The following is a 24,859-nucleotide window of genomic DNA, read 5'->3' as shown; positions in this document are numbered from 1 at the left end:
TTGTTGTTCTCCATTGTGAGACTTGTTATTACTGTTTTTGGCATATCAAATACACCATGGGGAGCTTACCAGGCTCTGCTGTGCCAGTGGGATACTCTTGGTAGCTTGCTGGGCTCTCCAAAAGAAATGGAGGAATCCAATCAGGGTAGGCTGCATGCAAGGCAAAAGCCCTGCCATCTGTGCTATCTCTCCAGCCCATGTTCCAGGTATTAATGCTTTTTTTTTGGCTTTTGGGGTCACACCTGGCAATGCAGAGTGGTTGCTCCTGGCTCTGCACTCAGTAATTACTTCTGGTGGTAGCTCAGGGGAACATATGGGATGCTGGGAATAGGACCCGGGCAAACACCGTACCCGCTGTGCTATCACTCCAGCCCCCTAGGTATTAATGCTTCTAATTCTTGCAGGAACCTTGGAAGTAGATGTAGCCTTTATATTCTTAAGTAACAGGATAAAGTTATCAAGGTAACTAAACTTCAAAGTTCCTGTGAATTGCCTAGGCAAATTGAATTGGCTTCAAACTCCAGCAAAGAGATTACAGTTAATGCTCTTGCCCACTGTGTTTTAGAGCTTCTGCAGAAGCTATCCTAACCAAGACAAAGGGAAATGGTCCATACTAGAACCCAATCAAAGGAGGGCACTTGCAAGAAATGACATCTTACAAGTACAACGCTAAGATAAATTTCTAGACTTCTGCACCTGCATTCGTTGAATTGTGAAGCCCTTGGAATAAAAGGGGGAACCTCTAAAGTCTAAAGTCACAAAAGAACTAAAGGTGTTTCAGCTTTTTCTAACTTACCTTCCTTAATTTGGAACTTACTCATCCTTAACTGAGTGTACTTCAAGTGCGGGTGTAATTCTAGAGCCAGTGTTAGGGTTGTTACCTTGAACTTCCCACATTAGGAAGGCTTTCTGTAAGGTACTGACCTTCAGAGGAGGTGAAAAAAATTTAGCAGAAAAATGGGTATGAAAAATCAAATTCAAAATGGTGAAAAAAAGAGCATCTTGTGGCCAATCTTAATGATTCTTAATTCTCAGATGAGGGATTCTCTAGTAAACAACCCCTTGATTCTGTGCAAAACATTTTTAATTTCATGCCCTGCTAATCACACAGCTGTTAAATTCCCCCTTCCCATTGGTTTAAAAAAATAAATAGATAATAATTGTAATAATAAGTTAAGAAACAGTTGGGCCTCAAACAAAATTTGAGCCCTAATGAATTTTCCCATCTGGAATTAATAATGTGAAATTGCCTGGATTTAGCTGACATAAACTTATATTATTATAAAGTATCAAAATATAAGGCTATCAACATTGAAAGCTTCAAACATAAAAAACAATAATATAAATAAGTTAAAACCATGAAGGGGAATGCAAGCTTATAACACGCTAGCCACAGAATACAAACTTGGTATTGCCTTCCAAAACTAGCCACCTGATGTTTCACTCTAACAGATCTTAACAATTTGTCTTCCTTGCGATGTGCCTTATCCCCACTGGGCACAATAGGCGTACAAGTCTAAACTAGCGGTGGCATTAAGTGTTGGATAATCTAGAGCCTAGAAGAGAGAAGAACTGAGTATTCTGTTTGCAAGCACTTCAATCAAATCAAAGCAGAGAATTAAAAAAAAAGTGATCATCATTCATGCCACAAATCCAACAAAAGCTGAGGAGAAAAGCATGAAAAGTAAAAGTAAAGTAAAGTAAAAGTAAAGTAAAGTAAAGCATGAAGGGAAATTTAAAACTGTGTCTGTGGAGAAAAGTGGACACACAGAGAAAGAAAGCAACCAAAAGAATGGCTAACCAAATTGGTACAAAAGAGAAGCTAATGGGTAAAAAAGAAAACTGCAAAAATGAATATTTTGTAAGAAATTTAGCAAATAAAATGACCAAAACCAGATGGATCAGAATTATGAGAGCATCTTTATAGAAAATCTCTCTGATTTCTCTGTATCAGAGTTATTCATTATCTAGTCTATTACATACCACAGGAAAATACTAGATTAGTAACATACTGTGTCTTCATCTAACATGTCCTTGTCTGAAGTTCATTTGTTGATAAACTTTCAGTTCTTAAAGATGTGCTCAAACATCACCTCCTTCAGGAAGACCTCCCTTAAGACATACCACTAGAGCTGCCTTCTGTTTCTCAAAGCATGTCATCTCTTCTTTATCCTCTAGGTCATCATTCTTTGTAAAACAGCTAATACTTCATGTAATCTGTTTCCCACTGATTGCAAACTCCAGGAACAAAAAAAAATTGCATCTTTTTATTCACCAATGCCAAGACTAAGCCTTCTACAGCAGGTTATTAAGGAATACATAAACATTTTTAAGAAAATATGAGGGGAGACTTACTCTTTTATGTCTTTTTGTTATAGAAAAATTAAGCTTTTAGTGTTTTTAAGTTTACGCACCAGCACTTGTCCAATATACCTCTGCAAATGATCACTACAGTTTATATTCCATTACACTTTTCAAGGTCAGATTAGAGGTCCAGAATCTGCCATAATTTTTATAAGAAAGACCAAAATCTAGCTGAAGCAGGAGGACAAATAAGCATAGTATTGCTTTTTCAGATCTGAAGACACTTCCACAATGCTCGGCATGAGAATCAAAGTTTTCCTAAAATCTTATCATGCAGCCTCACCCTCTACTCTACCATCTCCAAACAAACTAATAGAACTAATAGAATACATATATATTAAGTTATATTAGTTATATTGGCAGAGCCTGGCAAGCTCCCTGTGCCATATTTGATATGCCAAAACAGTAACAACAAATCTCACAATGAAGACATTATTGGTGCCCACTCGAGCAAATCAATGAACAACAGGAGGGCAGTGCTACAGTGCAGTGCTAGTTATATATGCATCTATATATGTATATAGATGCATATATATATATATGCGTCTATATATATATGTATATGCCTTCTTATTTGATCTTTACCATGAGCTTCTACAGCAGGCACTGAAATTATTTTATATATAAGGACACTCAACTTCTCAAGATATGATGTGCCCCAAAATACACAGATCTTATGAGGTTATGATAAAGTCCATAAACTTTGGACCATAGATTCCCGTCCAAACTTGTGTTCAAACAAAGTTGTCTCTCATATCTAAAGAGTTTAACCAGGCATAAGTTCATAACCACGGTTTTAGATATACAGGCTGAAACCTGGTTTGATCTCTAATACCACATGGTCCCCTGAACACCAGGAAGGAAAAATCCTGACACTTTTGCAGGAGTAGCCTCTGAGCACTGTCAATTGTGGTCCCCAAAATAAAACAAAAATATTTTTTAAAAGAAGACCTTCGTAAATCCCTGAGACTTCTAGATACAAAAAGTTATCTAGCTCAGACAGGGTATCATATGGGTCCCACAGAAAAGAAGGCAGAAAAGGAAGGGAGGAATGAAGGGAAGGGAGAGATGGAGGGGAGAGGAAGGAAGGAAGGAAGGAAGGAAGGAAGGAAGGAAGGAAGGAAGGAAGGAAGGAAGGAAGGGAGGGAGGGAGGGAGGGAGGGATGTAAGAAAAGAAAAAATAAAGGGAGGGAGGGTGGAAGAAAAGGAGGAAAGGAAGAGGTAGGAAAGAGGGAAGGAAAGAGGGAAGATAGGAAGTAGGGAAGGAGAAAGAGAAGGAGAGAGGGAAAGAGGAAGAGGGAAGAAGGAAGCAATGAAGGAAGGAAGGAAATGAAAAGGAAATAAAAGAAATAAAAACAAAGATGTGTAAGTGACAAGAAAAAGAGAAAGCGAAGAGGAAATGAAGAGAGAAAAAAGAGAGGAGAAGGAGAGCAGGGAACCCAAAAATTCATCGTGTTCAGTCAGTTGAATTCCTAGAAAATGAAGGTCCTGAGCTGTCCTTGAAAGCCATAATAATCAAACTAACCTCATAAACACTCTTCAGAATCGTTGACAAACTTGTTAGAAATACAAATATCTCCACACTATGTATTCATCTTTACAGGATCGTAATCTCAAAGGATGAGAGCCCCCATGAGATTCCAACGCATTCCATATTTGAAAAGTGTTGCCAGTTAAGGCAAGGTCTGGATAAATTAACAAATATTAGGGGTGTGTGTGTGTGTGTGTGTGTGTGTGTGTGTGTGTGTGTGTGTGGCGGGGGAGCGCATGGGCATGGATACAGGGGGCAGTATTACAAGGTGTGGATAATATGATGTTAGTCTTAAGACACCTTGGAGCCCAGTAAGCAGAAAATAATATGCCATCAAAATCAGGTCACAGCACAGAATGGAAAGGATGAATCCAGCGAAGGACTTGTTCTCAAAGGTTCCAAGGAAGCGATTCTGTTTAAAATGCTGAATTCAGGATGTGTAATACATCAGAAAGAATGTTGCCTCAAGTTTTGAACAAGTGTGTAGACACAAGGAACAAGATGGTCCTGACATTCAGGACACCAGGTCACATGGGGTTCATAGATACTCAGGAAAAACATCTTTTTTTTTTACCTAGAGAAAAAAGAGGTCCCCATACAAGGGAGGGGAAAGAAACTTTGCAAAGTTATGAGCTGTCAAAAAACATGATCTATTCAGGGTCCCTTGGATTTGACATCCTTAGCATAAGAGAAAAGATTCATTATTCTAGCCCCATTAGAATGCTGGGAGTTGAGTGTGGTAATTTTACAGGATGGTTCCAAATAGACTGTCCAGTCTGGAGGCAGACATTCCATACAGCCAGGCCAATACAGGGTGAAAGAATAAAACAAACACCGAGGCCTCTCTGGGGCAAGCTGGTGAGCAACTGACTTTAATAATGTTTTCTCATAAAGTGTTCACAGGGCAGCCGCTTGCTAGGGGAGTCCCTGTGGTCGGTTAACTATCATTCTGAGGCACATTTCATTTCAAGGCCGGAGGCTCCTTCACTTCCTGCTTCTCACTTTTACTTTCTCAGAGGGCCTGCAGCTTCTCAAGCTTGTTATCTTGAGCACAGCTCGCTTTCTAAATGACACAGAACAATTTGTGTCGGCAAAAAGTGCTCTATTTTCTGCACACATCTCCCATCTCGACCGATTCCTCCAGCCATCGTTTTCTTAGTGGTTCCTTCTCTATTCCATCTGCTTTTCCCCTCTGCTCATAAGGCAGGCGTCCAACTATGGGGCAATCCTCCTGCCCCTTGTATCTACTATCCTTGGGTGTCAATCTCATGTTATGCTGTTTTATACTCCACAAATGAGTACAGTCCTTCTATGTCTGTCCCTCTCTTTCTGACTCATTTCACCTAGCATGATAGCAAAACAATGCCCCAAAGTAGAGAGAGATTATGGGGAATATTGTCTGCCGTGGAGGCAAGGGGAGGATGGGAAAGGGGGGTATACCACGGATATTGGTGGTGGGGAACGTGCACTGGTGGAGGGATGGGTGTTTGATCATTGTGTGATTGTAACCCAAACATGAAAGCTTGTAACTATCTCATGGTGATTCAATAAAATTTAAAAATAAATAAATGAATTAAAAATAATAATAATAATTTAAAAAATTGCTCTAACTTCTGTATCCAGATTGGGACTTTGGGCTGCCCTGAGAGCAGATCTAGCCCTGTGTTTAGAGGATCTGTTGGAATCTGTGGGAATGGGGTCTAGTTGATTGGTCTATTGGGTGGCCAAGGAGGTCAAAGGTCTCCTTTTCTAGGACCCAGCTTCTTAAAACCATGGGTTGCCCACCACACGAAGTCTTGTAACTGGATGTGGGGTTCGTGAAGTATGTGACAACATTAAAATGTGTCTATCTGTACAAAGGTAAAAAATTAATTCAAAACCAATCACATAAAAAAATCTAAATTGTTCTGTCAGAGCCCACCCATGTTGCACTTCTCAAGCCAATAAATAAATAAATAAATAAATATTGCAGGTTGACGAAGTTTAGGAGATGCTGGTCTACCAGATGCCAACTACTGTTGCTCAAAGTTAACAGAAAATAAAAATCAAACAAGAGCAAATGGAATGCTGTCCCAAAGCCCACTTAAAGATCACGCATGTTAATGTGCAATGTCAATACCAGGTATAACACCAGAGTATGCAGCATTTTCCAGGTTGAGTGATCACCTTTACCTGAGAGTATCTCCTCGTATTAGAACTTATGGGCAAAGAATGATTAATTCAAGCATAATATGTATAAGGCAGTAATTACTGATCTGCCAGGTCAACTCTCAAGAATGTTTGTGAAGATGGTCATGGTTTTATTATACTTTTCCCAATAGGGGGCCCTATTACTTTTTCCACACCATCCACACACACTCTCCCCATCCCAACTCTCAAGAAGGCCCATCCCTCTCCTCTCCTTCAGTGTACAGTGTTTGGGGAAGGATCTGCTAAATGAATCAGTGTTAGGTGAACTAACACCTTTGTTTTCTCACCACCTACACACTGATACCTTTTTTCCATCATCCATTTCATTAGCTCAGAAAGAAACTCCCCTTTATCAATCTCTATTCATTCAAGGTCAATCCAAATATCACTGCTCCATGAAGTTTTCCTTAATCCCTTCCCCTTCACCCCAGCTGGAAGCAGTCATTCTATTTTCTTCTCAAAGAATTCTCATCGGGTTTGTACTTTCTGCTTTAAATGATAATTATGCGTTTGTTGTCTCACCTTCACCAATTGATTCACTCCCTAATGCATTATCTTGTTTTATCCCACAACATACTGGGAGGTAGGTAAATCAGTTACATATAATTATACTTGTTGTACCAGACAACACAGTTTAGTGGTTAAGGGTGCAGCTTCAAGGTACCAGACTACCCGAGTTCAAGTCACAGATTTACTTCTTTTGAAGTGCAAGACCTCCAGCAAGCTATGGAATCCTCCTGGTTCTCAGTGTTTTATCTTTGAAATAGTAGTAATAACAGGGTCCTCCTCAGAAAATGGTCTTAAGGATGAAGTGAATTAGCAATGCAAAGTGCTATTATAAGTTCTAACTCAGTAAGCCTTTGGTAAAAGTGCTAGAGAGGTAGACAGTGACCAGGTCAATTTTTTCAGATTTTTATCATGTTTCTTTTCTCAATAATACTATCTTTCAATACTATTCAGTCAATCGGTAAATATTTATTGAGCTTATGGATGAGCTATGAGTGAGTTTAAGCAGCTGACAAATGAGAAGAAGGCAGACATGGCTCAGAAATAATGGTCCTAATACTTTAGCAGGAAGCAAAAAGAAGGGATAAGAAAGTCAGTGCAATGTGGAAGAAATTAGTCAAAACAATAAATGTGTGCATATATTTTGTCCTTACATGCCCCTCTTCACTCGACTAAGACATTATATCCCTTTACAATAAAAAAAATACTATATACAGAATGATACCATTTCCCCCTCAGCCTGTATTATTTAGTTAAAAATTAGTTTAGAAAGTGATGTCACTCTTTTCAAGGTGTTCTTTAAAGAATGAGCAAGAAACCATGCCTGAAGTTTTCCTAAATACCCTGAACAAGTATATTGGGTCCTTTATTCTCCCATCCCAATAAACACAGCAACATCCTCAGTTACAGATATATAATTCAAGAAAAGAACATTCTGTTCTGCCATTTATCTGCTCTTTTGGGGGGTTGGAGTTCTGATGAAATTTGTTACCAAAAGAAGGATTTTACTATGTGAAAATGTCATCAACAAAGCTGTCAATTTTTCCCTTCCTTCCCCTCAGGATTTCAGCTATTCAAAGGGTCAAATAAAATTCATCCCACAATTTGACTCCGGGGAAACTTTGAAAATGATGCTCCAGTATCTAGAAAGATATAATCATTCACTCTCCCATCTTTAGGACTGTAGCACTGTAGCACTGTCCTCCCTTTGTTCATAGATTTGCTCCAGCAGGCCCTGTAACGTCTCCATTGTGAGACTTGTTGTTACTGTTTGGCATATCGAATACGTCACAGGTAACTTGCCAGGCTCTGCCATGCGGGCGAGATACTCTCGGTAGCTTGCTGGGCATTCCAAGAGGAGAGAAGGAATCAAACTCAGGTCAGCCGTGTGGGCCGCATGCAAGGCCGCGTCGGTCGCATACCCTACCCGCTCTGCTATCACTCCAGCCCATCTTTACAACATATTTTATAAAACACAATACAATTTTTAACCAATTGGACTTAATTATGCAATGATGTAAAGACTTTTTAATGTGCTATAAACTCTTATTTCTTGATTATTTGTCATTCTATAGATTCTGTCTTTTACAGATGTGTAATTCATAACTTTTCCCACCCCTCCATTCTAGGTCATATATACATGGCAATATCCTGCATGGTGGCTCTGGGTCTCAATGGACACATGCTTTTGGGTGGATAGGGATAGGAAAGTGATGTAGGAATTTTAAAAGGTGGACTTATTTCCTCCCCATAGCTTAAAAATGCTCTAGCTCAAAAATCAATATTCTTATTCTTGACCAGAAGAAGGTAAAATGCCTGCCAAAATGTCTATATATTTTTTCTGTCTATAAAATAATTTTCTTTGCTTAGCTAAAAATATAAGCTGGGGGTTGAAAAGAGAGTACAAGGAGCAAGGTATTGTCTTGCATGAGGCCTACCCCAGAGTGATCCCCAGCACTGCTTTTGTTCTCCCCAGCAGCTACAGGAATGATACCTGAGAACAGCCAGGAATAGTCCCTAACTACCACCGGGTGTCCCAAAATCATCCCCACAACAGATATTTGGTGAGTTGTGGAGAGGAAATGAACAGGCATTTCTCTGAAGAAAATAGACCAATGCCCAATGGGCACATAAAAAAATCTTTCATCAGCACTTATTATCAGAGAAGTCCAAATCAATACAAGAACATATTCACACCACGAGAATGACACATGTTAAAAAAAAAAGCCTAGAATAATCTGTCTTGGCAGGAATGTGGTGAAAAAGAAACCCTTCTCCACTGTTGGGAGCAATGTTGTCTGGTCCAACCCTTAAGAAAAAGGTATGGACATTTATGAAAATAGAGAACAGAGATGCCATATGACCCAGCAAAATAGCGTGTCTTGTTATCTACTTCCAGGACACAAAACATTTATTGAATAGGCCCTCCCGTTGTTCGTTGATTTGCTCGAGCGGGCCCAGTAACGTCTCCATTGGAGATTTTGTTGTTACAGTGTTTGGCATATCAAATACATCACGGGTGGCTTGCCAGGCTCTGCCGTGTGGGCGAGACACTCTCGGTAGCTTGCGGGGCTCTCTGAGAGGAGCGGAGGAACCGAACTCGGGTCCGCCATGTTGGCTGTGTGCAAGGCAAACGCCCTACCGCTGTGCTATTGCTCCAGCCCTATTGAAAAGAACAAGGCCCATAATTCATTTAACAATAGCAAGAATATGGAATCAAAGTAGATGTACAACAGCAGATGAGCGGAAAATATATACACAATGCTGTAAGGAAGGATAGAATCATGCAATTTGCTGCAAGTTGGAGGATATCATGTTAAGTGAAATAACTCAGAAGAATAAAAACTAATACCCGGTGATCTCATTTAACTGTGGTATATAAAATAACAGGACTTAAATGCAAAGCATCAAAGTAGGGATATATAGATTACTCTAGTCCCTAGAGTACAGAACTGAAAAGGACAGGGAAGGAGAGAAACTGAGGATAGAAGGCTAGAAGAGGTGGGCAGGAAGTGACAGACGCAGGGGGCAGGAGCATCGGAACTTCAGTGGTGTAGAAGTATAATGTGTCTATAGAACTCACTATAGAACCAAATGAAAGCATGAGGTCCAACGTGCAACACCCAAATGTACAAATGCGCCTGTCAAGCAGGCAAGCAGGGAAGTGGGAGGGAAACTAGGGACATTGGTGAAGGGAAGTTGACACTGGCGATGCAGCTGGTTTTGGAACATTATATGCCCAAAACTCAACTGTAAATAACTGTAAATCACTGTACCTCAATAAACTGTGTTAAAATTTGGAGACTCCAAAACTATTGTATTGTCCATAAAAGGACAAAAGATTAAAACACAGATTAAAAGATTAAGACACAGATGTGCTATCAATTCCTCGTGTTAATATTCTTTCCCTCATGCAACTATGGCCCTTCATGCTGTAAAAAAATGTTACTAGTACATAGTAATGCATTCCCTCATGTTACTATATACAATATTGGTAGTCCTTCCCTCCAATAACAGTATGTAGACTCCCCTATCCCTGAAATGACTTCCATAGATAACTTGAAAATGTACAAGCAGGATCTAAGAACAGAATATCCAAAATCTACGATAAAAATTCTTAGAAATAAGCCAGAGTTGGAGAACATTAGCACTAGAGAATTTAGTAAAGTGGTGATCAACAAGGAAACGAGTTGGTCACTTGACTAGTGGCAGCTTTTATTTAAATAAAATAACAGATAAAACTAACTTAAACCAAAGCAACACACACAGTTCTTGAACCCATGGAGCTGGAGTCCTCACCAATCTTACTATACCCATCATCTGAGACTTAAATTTGGGGCCAGAACTCTGATGCTCATTGAAACATGATTTTAAGTATTCCTTGATATTATCTCATTTCAGCCTTAGCAATTCCTTAGAGAAAACTGAGATCCAGAGATCTAATGTATTCCATGTCCAGAGATCTCTTAAGTAGCACAGCCATAATGGTCCAGAGGACAAAACTTGTTGCCTATTATTTAAATGTATATATAAATGTATATATAATATTAGTGTTCTATGATTATTTATTTAAGAAGGTAAGGAAGTTGGCATTATTAATAAGCACAGAAACATTTCAAAATGCATTCAAGGTCAAAAGCAATTGGAAATAAGGCACTGGAATTATTCTTCGGGAAGCCCAGTTTAAAGAAACAGAACAGCCATTCTCTAAGTTAAAGTTTCTGTGATGATTCTGCAATGAAAACAACAAATTAAAGTAAGGAAAAATTTTAGCTACTATACATAAATGTGTCAGGCACAAACTCAAATCACTCTAAAATGATGAGAAATCCATTCAATTTTAAGTAGAGAAAAACACAGCACCATTTGTGTGAGGTGTGGGAGACTTGTAACCTACATGTGCTCCTTGAGTTTGTAACTTGAACTAGGAATTCACTAAAAAAAAGTGTGAAAAGTCTACAAGAAAGAGCATTGAGCAAATAACATTGTGAGACACATTTGATATAATAGTCATATGATTAACAAACTGTCACATCAAACTTTCCTGCAACGTGGGAACACTTTGACACTTCATATTTTTAAAACTGACATTTTGATTCATTACTGTAAATAGCACATTGGGTTAAATATTGTGACAAGGAGCAGATCATATACATGTATATATATACATATATATGTATTCACTCTATATATGTTGTATGTGTATATTTTTCCTAGCTCTTTAACATTTTGTAATATACAAAACCTTTTCATACAGTGACAGTTTGGGCCAGTATGTAAACAGGCTATTGCACTCCTAAACCACCCATTTCTCTTGCAAGTAGGCAGATGGACTATGTTTCTTCATTCCACAGAAAGTCTATGAAGCAGAAGAATTTCAGAAGTAATAGGTTGAGTTCTAGAGAAATTCTGAATAAGGCTGCCAACTGAAAGCAAAAGATGTTACAAAAGTTATTTTTATTTTAATAGAAAATTACGATAACAAACACTGGAAAAAAATCTCTTGTCTTCAGGGTACTCCAATCTACTCAGAAAGAATCAGACATATGCATATGCAGTTCCAAGAAGCAAAGCAGACTATTTAAAATGTGCATCTAAGGAGAAGTGCTGAGATAACTTCCTCTCTCTCTCTCTCTCTCTCTCTCTCTCTCTCTCTCTCTCACCTGTTGTAACTTAGAGTGAAGACTTATGCTTTAGAATAAATATATTCCTTAAACCATTCACCATTCTTGATATTAAAATGTCTTCATGGAAATAAACAAAGCTATGGGCATCAAAGTGGAAGGAGGAGAGGTCAGGACATGTAGAAAATTTGCAGGAATGCTAGTTTATTAAGACCAACTCTCTACTCAAAGATTGTTTCATTTCCATCTAACATTAAATACAATGTTCAAACTTTTCACCTTCACCTGCAAGTTTTAAGCAAAAGAGAAAACAATCATTCCCCAAGCATCAAAGCATCAATTTCACTTTGATACTTTCAGTTATTATGTCCTTCCATAAAACAGATAACTTTCTTTTAATTCCATAATCAATTTACCAAAACACACACACATACATACACACACAAACACACACACATATGCACACACACATGCACACAGACACAGAGAGTACATAAACCACAAATCAAAGCATATTTGCATCACATATTCAATTTTCTGGACAGAGGCCATTATTATTCAACTCATCTTTCTAAAACACCTGGAAAATCAGACATAAAAAGGAAACACAGGATCAAGATATATCAAGATATTACATTAACTACAAATCAGCTTTGTCTCTGTGCTGAAATTTAAACTAAGCAGCAGTGTTCTTTGTAAGTACATACAGAGAAAAGTAATTTTGCCCCATATTTATGTTCTTTTCAGAAAGAACACAGTATATTGTCTCATCCAAGAGTTAGGAAATCATAATGGATACTAACTACTGAATATGACAAACACTGATACATGCTTATGAAACATAAATACAAAAGACAAAATCTAGACTTTGGTGAAAACATTCAAAAGTTCTTACATCCTTATTTTTATAAACAAATTTAAAAAATTATAATTTTGTTCTTAGCTAGCTCAGTTAATTCACTTGGGGCAGAAGATCTTTCTCCTAATATTCTAGCTGCATTCAATTTATAAAAGGTTAAAAGAGTGTGATATACTATTTTAAGGTTTATTTCAAACTAAGCAAATTAAATATAGAAATGCACTGTTTTTCTTTGACATACTTAAAAAAAAGTGAGTACAGTATTTTTTCAAGCATTGAAAATCACTATTTAGACCTGAGATTTCAGAACTAATTTCTCAAACTCTTAAGGGGATGGGTAAACACCGAAAATGGTTGATGCATGAACTTAGAAACAATACCCATTGCTATGTATTGAGGCAAATAAAAAGTAACAATTTCTGGAGATAGAAAATCTAGTACAAATAAAGTCTCAAACATTTATAACTGAAAGCAAACTTGAGCAGATAACATTTTTGTTCTAAAATAATAGTAATAACTGACAGCACTGTATTATTAATAATACAATAATAATTATAATAACTGAATGATCAGTGTGAGGCTGTTCATGTTCCTAGAACGAGCAGACACTATTGGGCTACACTAGCACGAGACAGGGACGAATGGAGACGTTGCTGGCACCCACTCGAGCAAAACGATGAGTGACGGGATGTCAAGTGATCAAGTGATCAAGTGAACTGACAGCACACTGGGTGTTATATAAATTAACTTAGAAGGTGAAAGAAATTTTATGGACTATTGCAAAAACAGTTCCTAGTAGTCATACTTTCCCAAGCTTCACTTTAAATTAACATAAACATTAAAAGCTATCTGAATTTAACTAAATTCAACACAAAGAAATCTTACGGTATGCTTGTTGTTTGTAATTCATGACTATGTCAGGTGCCATAATTGAAAGGCAGCGGAGGAAAGGAAAAAAAGAGGTAGATCAATTTATCTAGGTAATTATTTCTGTCCCTAGAACCCCTAATTGAGAAAATGGAATTCACAAAAAACTATCTGAAGAGCAGTTCATGTTATATACCAAAGTACCAAAAATCACTGTGACTGTCACTGTCCTCCCATTGTTCATCGATTTGCTCGAGTGGGCCCAGTAACATTGCGAGATTTGTTACTGTGTTTGGCATATGGTATATGTCATGGGTAGCTTGCCAGGCTTTGCCGTGCGGGCAAGATACTCTCCGTAGCTTGCCAGGTTCTCCGAGAGGGGCGGAAGAATCAAACTCGGGTCAGCCAACGGCAAACGCCCTATCTGCTGTGCTATCGCTCCAGCCCACCAAAATAATTATAAAATAATGTAACCTCCCCCCAAAAATAAAAAGGTAGACTGGAGGTGTGACTCAGTGGTAGAGGGCATACTGAGTTTAATCCCTGGCACTGTGCTTATGCATGCCAACACACACACACACACACACACACACACACACACACACACACACACATGGATGGTTCTGAGGCAGTCCTTAAGGCAGTTATGTGAGATCTTATATGAGGTCTTAAAAAGGATTCCAAGCAATATAAAAACATGCATTGTTTTGTTTTGTTTTTTTTTGTCTGTTCTTTCATAAGCCTATGTGAGGAATCTCTGTCTAAACTATTTCTGTGGATGATCACCCTGAGGGCTAAGTGGCATCTGAGTCTTTTGCTGTGGGCATCAATCTCTTCTCCTACTATGCAAAACCTGCCTTCACTTCTTCATTCCTTTTTCTGCATCCCTCTATTTACTATTCCTGACCTGCATTCCTGGGACAGTAAAGTCTCAATCCTGGTTTCCAGGCTAAAAGGGCTACTGTGGGAATATTAAGGGAATCCCTCCTTCACCCTGTGACCTTGAACAAGTCATTTCAATAAGTTTAAACAGTCATTAGAACAAGTCATTTGAACAAGTCATTTCAACAAGAAGTTTCAGCTTCTTCACCATCCGGTGAGATTTGGGATATTTAAAAACCAACTCTTGATGCAGAAATGACCCATGTCTTTGTCCTGACGAACTGTTTCCAACAGTCTCCAACAGTGACAACTTGGGGGCTCACCAGTCAGTCACACTGCTCCTAAAGAGGCCCTGACATGACCACATCAACTGTTTCTATTGTGGGGAAGGTCAGGGACTCCTTCAAAAAATAGCTGATCTAAACAGAGCCCAAGGAGTGTCATGGCAACACTGCTTGCAAGCTGCCAGAGGTAGGGAGGAAACAGAGCCAATATGCGTGTACAGCTGCCGCATTTCCAAACGGGCACTCAAACCTCGTTAATATCATCTTGCTTAATACCGAATCCCATAGATCAGAAGCTATTTTTACTGGGGATGTCATGGATTTGTGTATCATCTTCCCTGCTTGTGTTTTCACAGTCCAGTCTGGGGGACTTCACGATGGGAGAGCCTTGAGGACCTTAGACGCCCGGGGTCAACCCAAGGGTGGTAGGGAGAGGAATAGAACTTGAATAGGAGGGAGAAAAATATACTCCATGTGTCTGGAGGAGAGGGGAGGGGAAGGAGTACGAAACAGTAAGAGAAAGTACAAGAGTGTACCACAAATGCTCAGTTGAACGTGCTCCGGACCCAGCTCTGCAGACAGAGCTAACTGTGTGCAGGAAAGACGTGGGACATGGGTTCTCCCACAGACACCAGGGTGAACACATAGATTCACACCTCCCTTCTGGTCACGACCACTGCTAGCTTTCACTTGCCTTTAAAAGCACCTCTCTGCAGAGTCCTGTGCTCATATTCTAGACAGGAAGCACCAAGGCACTAAAGCGAACCTTTCACTGGAAAGGAGAGGGTTTGAGTTAATCACCCAGTTTATCAGCCACTCAGTCCCTGTGGGAGCCAGCAGAATGCTAGCTTCTGACAACTGATCCCAGCCAAATGATGCTGAAGGCCCTGTCTGTCACATTCATAGTAGAGACCTAATAAATGTCTGCTTTGTTTCATGCAATTCATTCAGTGGCAGGGCTAGGTACATCCTTTATCTCTAATAGTTCTGTAAACAAGAAGAACCAGTTAAAGTTGGCAGAGTGAGAAGCTCAGACCCCAGCCATCCCTCTCTGCTTGATCAGAGGTGGGCACTAATATGAGAAATGCCACTGCCAACTGAGCAGGTCAACTAAATGAAGTCATTTCTTATTCATAAGGAGCATAACTAGCGAGTCTTTTAAGTTCTATTTATTTTTCAAATTCTGTAAGCTTGTCTACCTCATGGCCATCTCTGAAATAAGCGTGAAGTGGAGGAAAAGCTATATGCTTCTTTATAGCATGCTATGTCCAAGGCATGGTGTCAGGAGGTAAAGGAGATTCAGAGAAATCAAAAGCTGTCTTTAGATTCAGAAACCTCATAATATGTGCCTGCTGGAGCAGGGGAAGGAGGGGCAGTACAGGAGAAGTGAACTGGAAAGGAACCCCGAAAGAATGGCAACACAAACTAAAGTATAGTTATGAAACAAATCACAAAGCTAAGAGTGTATTTTGTAGCAAAGGCACAGAGCAAAAAAGGCTTCCTAAAGAAAAGGGAATGGGTCGGTGGTCCTTAAGGTAAGAGAGCAAAGTTCATAAGTGAGAAATCTTATAAGAAGATGGTCTCTTTGGTGCTAGGATGGTTAACTGTATTATGTCTTAGATCCTTTTAACATGCTTGGTTTTATACACTAAAGGCTAGTGTAATAATGAACATGCCACTTGCCATCTGCATAATGTTAAGTAGGGTCATAGAAAAGTGCTGACAAAATCACAGGGGTTCAGGATTCAGCTTCGTTATCACCATCTGCCCACTTAGCTGGTGGTAAGGGCTCAGTTATCCTTATCTAGAGGATAAGGGATCTTGTAGAATTCCAGATGAGGCGTCTCGGAAACCATTTCACCAAAGCTCATATTTTGCAGATGAGAAAGCTGAGGGCATGCAAAGAGAAGTGCTTCCTCTCAATGATCCATTTCTGTCCTCTTAGGCCCAATTCTCTGGATCTGGTTATCTACCATCTGCTTCAACATGTAGTTTCAAGGTGATTGGGGCCTGTCAAACATTGAATCATCACCTCCTTGGTCACTGATCATGTCTCAGCACCAGTTCTATTTGACATCTCCAGATACAAAGAGTCACCCAAATGTTTTCACTCTCAAAGTTTAATCACCAGCATGCTCAAATCAAACTCACTTCCACACACTGCCAGATTCTCCTTCAGTGTCGTAGCAAGCCTTGCTTAGTAAGAGCCAGTTAAATGCTTATTCAATCAGGTCAGTCAAGAACCTCCATTTTATGCATTCATCCAACAACATTCTCAAACATCCAGCTGCCTCTGAATATCTAACTGTGGATAATCTCCAGAGAAGTCACCAACACTTTCAAGGATCTTTAAAGCCATTAAGCTATTCACCAGATCTACCATAAATATAACCTATGAGAAGGGACAAAGGAAAGAGGAAAATCAAAGGGCCTGAACCACAAATTGAATAAACAGCCATGTCTGTGTACCTAGGAGCCCTGGGGTCATTATCTCGATTTGACAAGGAAGAATTCTTCAGCATAGAGAAACGCGAGCTAGCCCCAATCCCTTGCCACTGAGTACCAAGGGAAGTAAGGAGTTCCAGTTCTGCAGTCTGCAAGAAGAATGCTTCCGTCACTACCAGAAACTGCTAGATAAACCATTTCAACGGTTGCCACGCAGTCGACTGCAGACAGAGAGACATCAGGAGAGAAAGACTATGGCAGCCACCCACAGCAACAATTTTATGTGGAATGATATGCCACCAGTATTGTGAGAGTGGAAGCACAGCAGAAAGATTTATGAGACGGAGCTGGGTAACTCCAGAGGCAACCCGAAGCACATATCAGATGGGAATTAAACAAAAAAAATCCCTTTAAACAGGGGAGAATTCAGATGCCAACACATCAACGATGGCCCCAGCCTGACAGCAAAGGCATATTGGCACCACTGTAATGTGTCCATTCACCAATATGCTTCCCCAAAAAAACACCCATATGCTTTCTTTTAGCTTCCATATGCTTTTTTAGCAAGGAAGCTAAAATATTTCATTAGTTTTGAGTAATTAATAATTACTTATTTCACAATAGTCACCCTCATTAAAAAATGAAAATAACTGATTAAGCTGCAGGATCCTGGCTTTCAACTCAAGTTTAATTTTTTTTTTTGATTCTGCCCCTCTAGGAATTGAGTAAGAGAGTAAAACAGCCAGTGTGGAAATATTTGCACTGTGGGAAACGAAGAGTTACCCTACCCACGGCCCAGCATTCCAGTGGACTGAGACAGCATGGTTTAATGAAAAGAACATGGACTTTGGGAGTAGAAATTCTTGAGAGCCAATACCAGTTTGACCCCTGGTGAATAGTGTTTGTGAGGAAATGAAGGGCGTTGAAAAGATAAAGCCTGCTGGATCCCTTCAACACAGCCTTCCATTATTCCCAGGGAGTGACTTCACAGAGATCCCTCCCGCTATCTCAAGACATGGGTAAGGCACACCCAAGAATGCTTGGCAATGTGCCAGATATTATTGTCAGTAGGCCATGGCCAATAGCCTTGAAATTGGTCCTAGGCCTAAAGTAATCCTTCTCCAACTCAAATGAGGACAGGGGCTACCTGGAGATCTTTTTCAAATGCAGATTCTGATTCAGAAGGAATGTCTAGAATGTGTTTGAGGTCTGTCTTTCTAATAAGCTCCCATGTAAATGCTGATTTTCTTTTGGTCTTCAGATCATGTTTGAGAAACAAAGACATAAAAAATAAGCAAGACATAAAAAATGAGGTATAAAAAATAAGTAAGTTAGGAAATAGAATCTGTGCGAAGGCACTGTGCCACTACTTGTGCTGTGATAAGGACTATTAATCATTCTTCCGATAGTAATCCTATGTATTGATCCACACAATATTATTTCACTTCTTTTTACAATGGGCCTGTAAGTGAGGTATGTGATCCATTTTACTCACATTAACACTTGATCTATAGGAAGCAAGCAAGTACATGAAGTCATACAGTTAATAATACCAGGTTCATAAACCAGGACAATCTGTGCCTTCAACCTAATCAGCATGAGAAGCAATGAAAGATACAAAATAGAAGTAGATATTCCATTGGAATGTAGTAATTATGGAAGTCTTATTCTACCAAAAATGATCTGGCTGATTTTTGTAAACTGTGCCCAATAATCTTTGAGGCGGCTTTCATCCCTGTCGCTTATTTCCACTCTCGTCATGTCATCCACGTACATTCACAGTGGGTCAACAAGTTCACAGCATTAAACATGTACACTTTGGCATGGGTCATACCTCTTGGCATGACCCTATTCTAGTCTCTCACATCTGCATTTGTGCTGATATACTCATGGACAGAAATCTACCTCTGTTGAAACTTTCATGCTCAATATAACAGGGAGAAAACAGTAAATAGATTCCCCAAAGCATTGAAATTCCTCATCAGCTGATAGCTCACAGTATAATAAGGGGATTGTAACCGCAACTCCTCTCTGTCACCTCCTTATCTCACAAAAATGGACAAATTGAGAACACTAGACTAATAGAGGGAAAATGTAAAATGCATTTCATACATTCCAATATTTTCATCCTGCTTAAAGGTCCTAGATAAGAATTTAATTAATGCATTTTCACATAAATTTTTTTGTGATATGTAATCATATTCTTATATCAACTTCCATCACACAAGCTTAATGTACTACTCTGGGTCTAAATTTGTTTTTTGTTGTTGTTGTTTTTATTGGATCACAGTGAGATACATAGTTACAAAATTGTTCAAGATTGCGCTTAAGTCATACAATGTTCCAACACCCATTCCTTCATCAGTGTGCATTTTCTACCACCACTGTCCCCAATTTTCTTCCCTCCTTCCTGCCTGCCTCTATGCCTCTATGGCAGGCACTTTTCCTCTCTCTCTCTCTCTCTCTCTCTCCCTCCCTCCCTCCCTCCCTCCCTCTCTCTCTCCTGTTGGAAATTATGGTTTGCAATAAGGTTTGCAAGGTAAGAAATTTCTATGGTTAATGGTCATTGTCACCGCCACCTCCTCGTTGTTCACCGATTTGCTGGAGTGGGCCCAGTAACATTGTGAGACTTGTTACTGTGTTTGGCTTATTGAATACATCACGGGTAGCTTGCCAGGCTTTGCCATGCGGGCAAGATACTCTCAGTAGCTTGCTGGGCTCTCAGAGAGGGGCGAAGGAATCGAACTCAGGTTGGCCATGTTGGCCACTTGCAAGGCAAACGCCCTACCCGCAAAACTTCACATATGTTTTGACCTCATGCATGTTTTATTTTTTGAGTGTATTTTGTTATTTATTATCGTGTAATATGACAAATCTATATAAAAAGTTTGTTTTCTGTTTCTACTCTCTGTAAATTGCATCTTATAGTTTCCGTGTGTGAGATGACCACAGCCTTGCTCTTGTGGCAGCCTCCAGCGAACAGGGTGTGTGCAATGGGGTCCTCATGGAGAAAACACAACTCCTTTAGTTGGTAGTTCGTGCTTACTCCAGGGACGCCAGCTGTAAAAAAATCTTTCCGGGGCAACAGCCAGGGAGTGGCCTCCACGGCTCATCCCCTGGTCGCCCAGATTCTGGGTGGTCCCGAACCACTCCCCCAGCCAGGGCAGCCCGGGCCCTGGGTCAGACAGCAGAGGAAGCAAGGGCCAAGCCGGTTGACTGATCAGATGCCATTTATTCCATTCTCGCCACACGCCTGCCCCAGTCTCTCTGAGCCTCCCATTCTAGTCTCACACTGCTCCTCATTCCCGTCTCCTTCTGTCTCTCCCGCTCATCTCTCCATCCTCCATCTCGCAGCCTGGGCTCTCTCTCTCCACGTGCCTGCTCCTGTATTTTTCTATATCCTTCTCTCTCTGCCCCCCTTGCTAGCCTCTCCGAGGTCCATTTTGACTTGTAAATATTGTTTTTCCTTGAGGGCAGCCAGGGGGTGGCCCCAAATGCTCTTCCCCTGGCCGCCTAGGTTCTGGGGGGCCTGGGCCGCTCCCCCAGCCGGGGCAGCCCGGGTCCTGGGGCAGACAGCAGAGGAGACAAGGGCCAAGTCGGTTGATTGATCAGTTGCCGTTTATTCCATTCTTCCCAAGCACCTGACCCAATCACCCTGAACCTCCCATTCTAGTCTCCACTGCCCCATTCCCGTCTCCTCCCATTTCTCCTGCTCATCTCTCTGCTCTCTATCTCACAGACTGGGCTCTCTCTCTCTCTCTCTCTCTCTCTCTCTCTCTCTCTCTCTCTCTCTCTCTCTCCTCCCCATGCATGTTTGAAGCGATGTCTGGATGTATCACATAATTCAGAGTGATATGAATTTAAGTAACATTTTGTTATTTATTATCTATATAGCTTCACAAATTACTATGCTTCTATAAGCACAGTCTCAACCTATTATAACAGTTTTCTTTTATGGGTTTACATACAATCATGGAATAAAAATGGCTAGAAACACAATAATGTATTAAAGATGACTAGATTTAGCAGACAATGATTTTAAAGTAATTTGAGTAAGGGAAGGAAGAAGCAAGTGAAAGTCAATGAAAGAAGTGGGGTAAGTTTCGATACTAAAATACTGCCCAGTAGCTTGACACACTTTACTGTCCTGAGGTTGACATAAATGACGTTGTCACTCACAGGAAAACAACAGGTGAACTGTGAGGAGAAAATGCAACAGCAACCAAGAATGTCTACTATAAAAATATCATCTCATACTTTACAGACTGAAAAATATATTTTGGTAAATTTGAAAACCACAGAACCCAGGTACAGCCTTCAACTCTACAGATTGCCTGGAACTACAGACAATATTCTATGCAAAGATGTATTTTCCAACTATTCAAAGTCTAATTTGAGTTTCATACTTTTCATAATCATCCTTTTCTCTACCCCCAAAATGCATACAACGTACACACAGAGACACAAAGACACACAGACACACAGATGCACACGCGTGCACACACACACGCACACACACACACACACACACACACACACACACGCTATTGTGGCAAAGAAATCCCTTGGAAGAAAGGGACCTGTCAACCAAGGAGAGAATTTAGTGAAATGAGTCAGAGGAAAAGAGATATAAAATGATTGCATTCATTTGTGGGGTATATTAAAAAAAAACATAATATGAGGCAATACTCAAGGACACAAAAGCAAGGACCAGGAAGATTAGTCCAGAACTGGAATCTTGCTTCAGGTGCCAGGGAAGAAGTCAGCTGGGATAGAGAGGGGACCACTATGACAAAGATAGTTGGAAATGATCACTCTGGATAAGAAACATGTGGTGAAAATCGGTAAAGGAACAAACGTGACAACCTCAGTATCTGTATAAAAGGAGAGAGAGAGAGAGAGAGAGAGAAGGAAGGAAAGTGCCTGCCATAGAAACAGGCAGTGGAGCGAGGGGTGAGGGTGGGGGGGGAGTGGGAAAGAAACTGAGGATATAGGTGGTGAGAAGTGTGCACTGGTGGGGGAATGGTTGTTGGAATATTGTATGACTGAATCTGACCATAAACAGCTTTGTAACAGTGTATCTCACAGTGATTCAATACAAATTAATTAATTTTTTGAAAGACTAAGAACATCTTCTTTGGAAAGTATGTACACTAAGCATTATCATTATGAGCACTCCACACCAGAGAAAGACTGTTAGTTAAAATATTTGCTTTTCTGAAAACTTGTATAAACCAAAGACTACTCAGGGGAAGGTGAAATTTTGACAACATTTTTTCTGACTTCATCCTCCTCTTCCCATGTCACAAATGGAGAAATTCACATTCAGAAAAAAGTCAGACCTTCTCCAAAGTCAGGAAATGTATTAGGATCAGGGCTTAAACTTTAGACTCTCGACATTGGATAATACGGGGTTCATGATAAGTGTTAGGATCCCATGGTCTCTAACACCTTCTACTAGAGAATAATTATCATTCTCTTCTGTAAACCTGGAAATTTCCTAAACATATGACTGGTTTGTCAAAGACTGTTTCTGCATCATTTCAATCCCAATCAGTCCCATGACAACAAGACAGAAAAAACGATCCAAAAGAGTGAGAGCTGCTTCTATTAATATTGTGTGTCACAGAAACTGGGAATTATAAGCCTTGAACTAGATTTTACTGTGTTGGCTATTCTTCTCCTGGACTCTTGCTTATTAATTTTTCATCTATCTTCTGTATTAATGTTCCAAATCACGCACAAGAAGTGAACCTAGCTAAGTCATACTTAGCTCCCTATTATTTATCATATCAGATAGGCAGAAGGCGGATGGAATAAACAGTGGTGATATCAGGGTCACATAGTCCTCTACAAGTAAGACTGTTGAGAATTCCGTCTCTAAAGAAAAACAGAGAGGAGAAGCTGACCCAAATTCTCCTTCCCACCGCACCACAGGGTTTATGAAGGTACCTAGTAACCTTTTAAGTTTTAAGGGTATACCACATCCTGCACTGATACTGATATTGTTTTTGTTTGAAAATAATTAATTTTGTAATCCATTGTATATATGGAAAAGAATGAACAGTGTGTAAAAAGAGAATTCTCAGGTCAAATTGAGGTAGGGCTATGGAATCAAAAGAAAGAAATCTGTACCAGGATCTATGAAAAATATGTAGACAAATCAGACTCTTTCCTTGGCCAAATATCTCATTCTATAAAATAGGACAATTTGGCTATATTGTATTATAATAGATAGTATTGTTATACAATAGTATTGATAGTATTGATATCCCGACTTCTTATAACAGGTCAATGACCCACTTTGAAAAAATCAAACAACTGAGAAGAAACCTTCCCATGTCACCAGTGGATAAGTCTAGCATATTCTCTAAAAATGAGACCCAAGCTATTGAAATAAGAGGGTTCCCTCTCCTCAAAACAGAAGTTGACTGTTGTTGGTATGGAATTATCATGTATAGATACACACTAACTGTCCACGGAAAAGTAAAGTTAAATCATTAACTACTTTCTGATATGTGAAAGAATAAAAAAAATCCAATTAAAAAACTGTTTTCATACACCGGCTCTGTCGTAATCATAGAACTTTTCAAAGGATAAATAAGTGGCTTCAGTAAAGTAGCAACAGGGGAAAGAAGAAATAGCCTAAGGAATAAAATCATACACAATAGCATATTTTATTTAGTAATATGATTAACTATCCCAATTGTATCTATTGCTAAATGAAGAAACAGATCACAAAATGGGAAACTGGTTTACCCAACTTGACAGTCAGAACTGGGTTTAGAATTAGATTTTCATGATCTCTGGTTCATATAACAGCATGTGGTTCCTTCTCTTCCTCAAACAATGAGATTCTATCCATGTAACTAACAACTAAGCCACATGTATAACTGTTGTCTCTGCCTCGGCATCACAAACACAGTAAATGATGTAAGGTAGACTAGTATTGTTTCCTTCAATTACAGTAAGTAATTCACCCTAGCAATATAGGCAAATCCATGTGCATTAATTAGGTATTACTCATCCCTGCTAATGAAAACCCTTTGGAAATGAGGGATAACCAATGGCTACAGGAGGCCAGAAGCCTGTTCTTGCTCAAGTAGAGATCTTGCCTATTAAAGAACATCGGGTATCAGCTCTAAATAGTAAACAGAGTATACCATTTCAAATTCCATGAAGTGCAGCTTTAAATAGATTTGGTTTGGAAATGGGACAAGGAACACACCACAGTCAGTGGATCAATGTTGAAAGCAGAGAAAAACAATGATTACACTCATTAAGTAGGTACCTGTTGACACATCTACTGTCAAGTCTAATTATTTATTTAAACTGTTATTCCTTCTTCATTACTGCCACTGATACCAATTATCACAAGATTACTTTCTATTTCTACAACTTGCCCCCAGAACAGCCATATTTCATAGCATAATTGTCATAGATTTTATGCCAACGGTTTTGTAAGTGGGGTACAATCATTAAGTGTAGGTTTTTGTCTTTTAAAAGGTGTGCTAGCATCATTTTAAAAAATAATTTATTACTAAACTTTGGGCTGGAGCTATAGCACAGTGGTAGTGCGTTCGCCTTACAAGCGGCCAACATGGCCCACCCGAGTTCGATTCCTCCGCCCCTCTCGGAGAGCCCGGCAAGCTACCGAGAGTATTCGATATGCCAAACACAGTAACAACAAAGTCTCCAATGGAGACGTTACTGGGCCCGCTCCAGCAAATCGACGATCAACGGGAGGGCCTTTACCTTTACCTTTACCTTAAACTTTGGTGCAGTATTAGGATGCATAGAACACTCA

The 24,859-nt window shown here is 39.7% G+C and overlaps 1 protein-coding gene across 1 annotated transcript in view; it reads right to left on the bottom strand.

Annotated features, from left to right (window-relative positions):
• LPP (LIM domain containing preferred translocation partner in lipoma) overlaps positions 1 to 24,859 on the bottom strand; it is a 758,624-nt gene that overhangs the window by 536,270 nt on the left and 197,495 nt on the right. The window lies entirely within an intron of this gene.

The sequence above is a fragment of the Sorex fumeus genome, unplaced genomic scaffold (genome assembly GCF_029834395.1).
Source record: "Sorex fumeus unplaced genomic scaffold, SorFum_2.1 ptg000044l, whole genome shotgun sequence".
Lineage (NCBI taxonomy): Eukaryota > Metazoa > Chordata > Mammalia > Eulipotyphla > Soricidae > Sorex > Sorex fumeus.
This window is presented reverse-complemented; position numbering and strand designations above follow the sequence as displayed.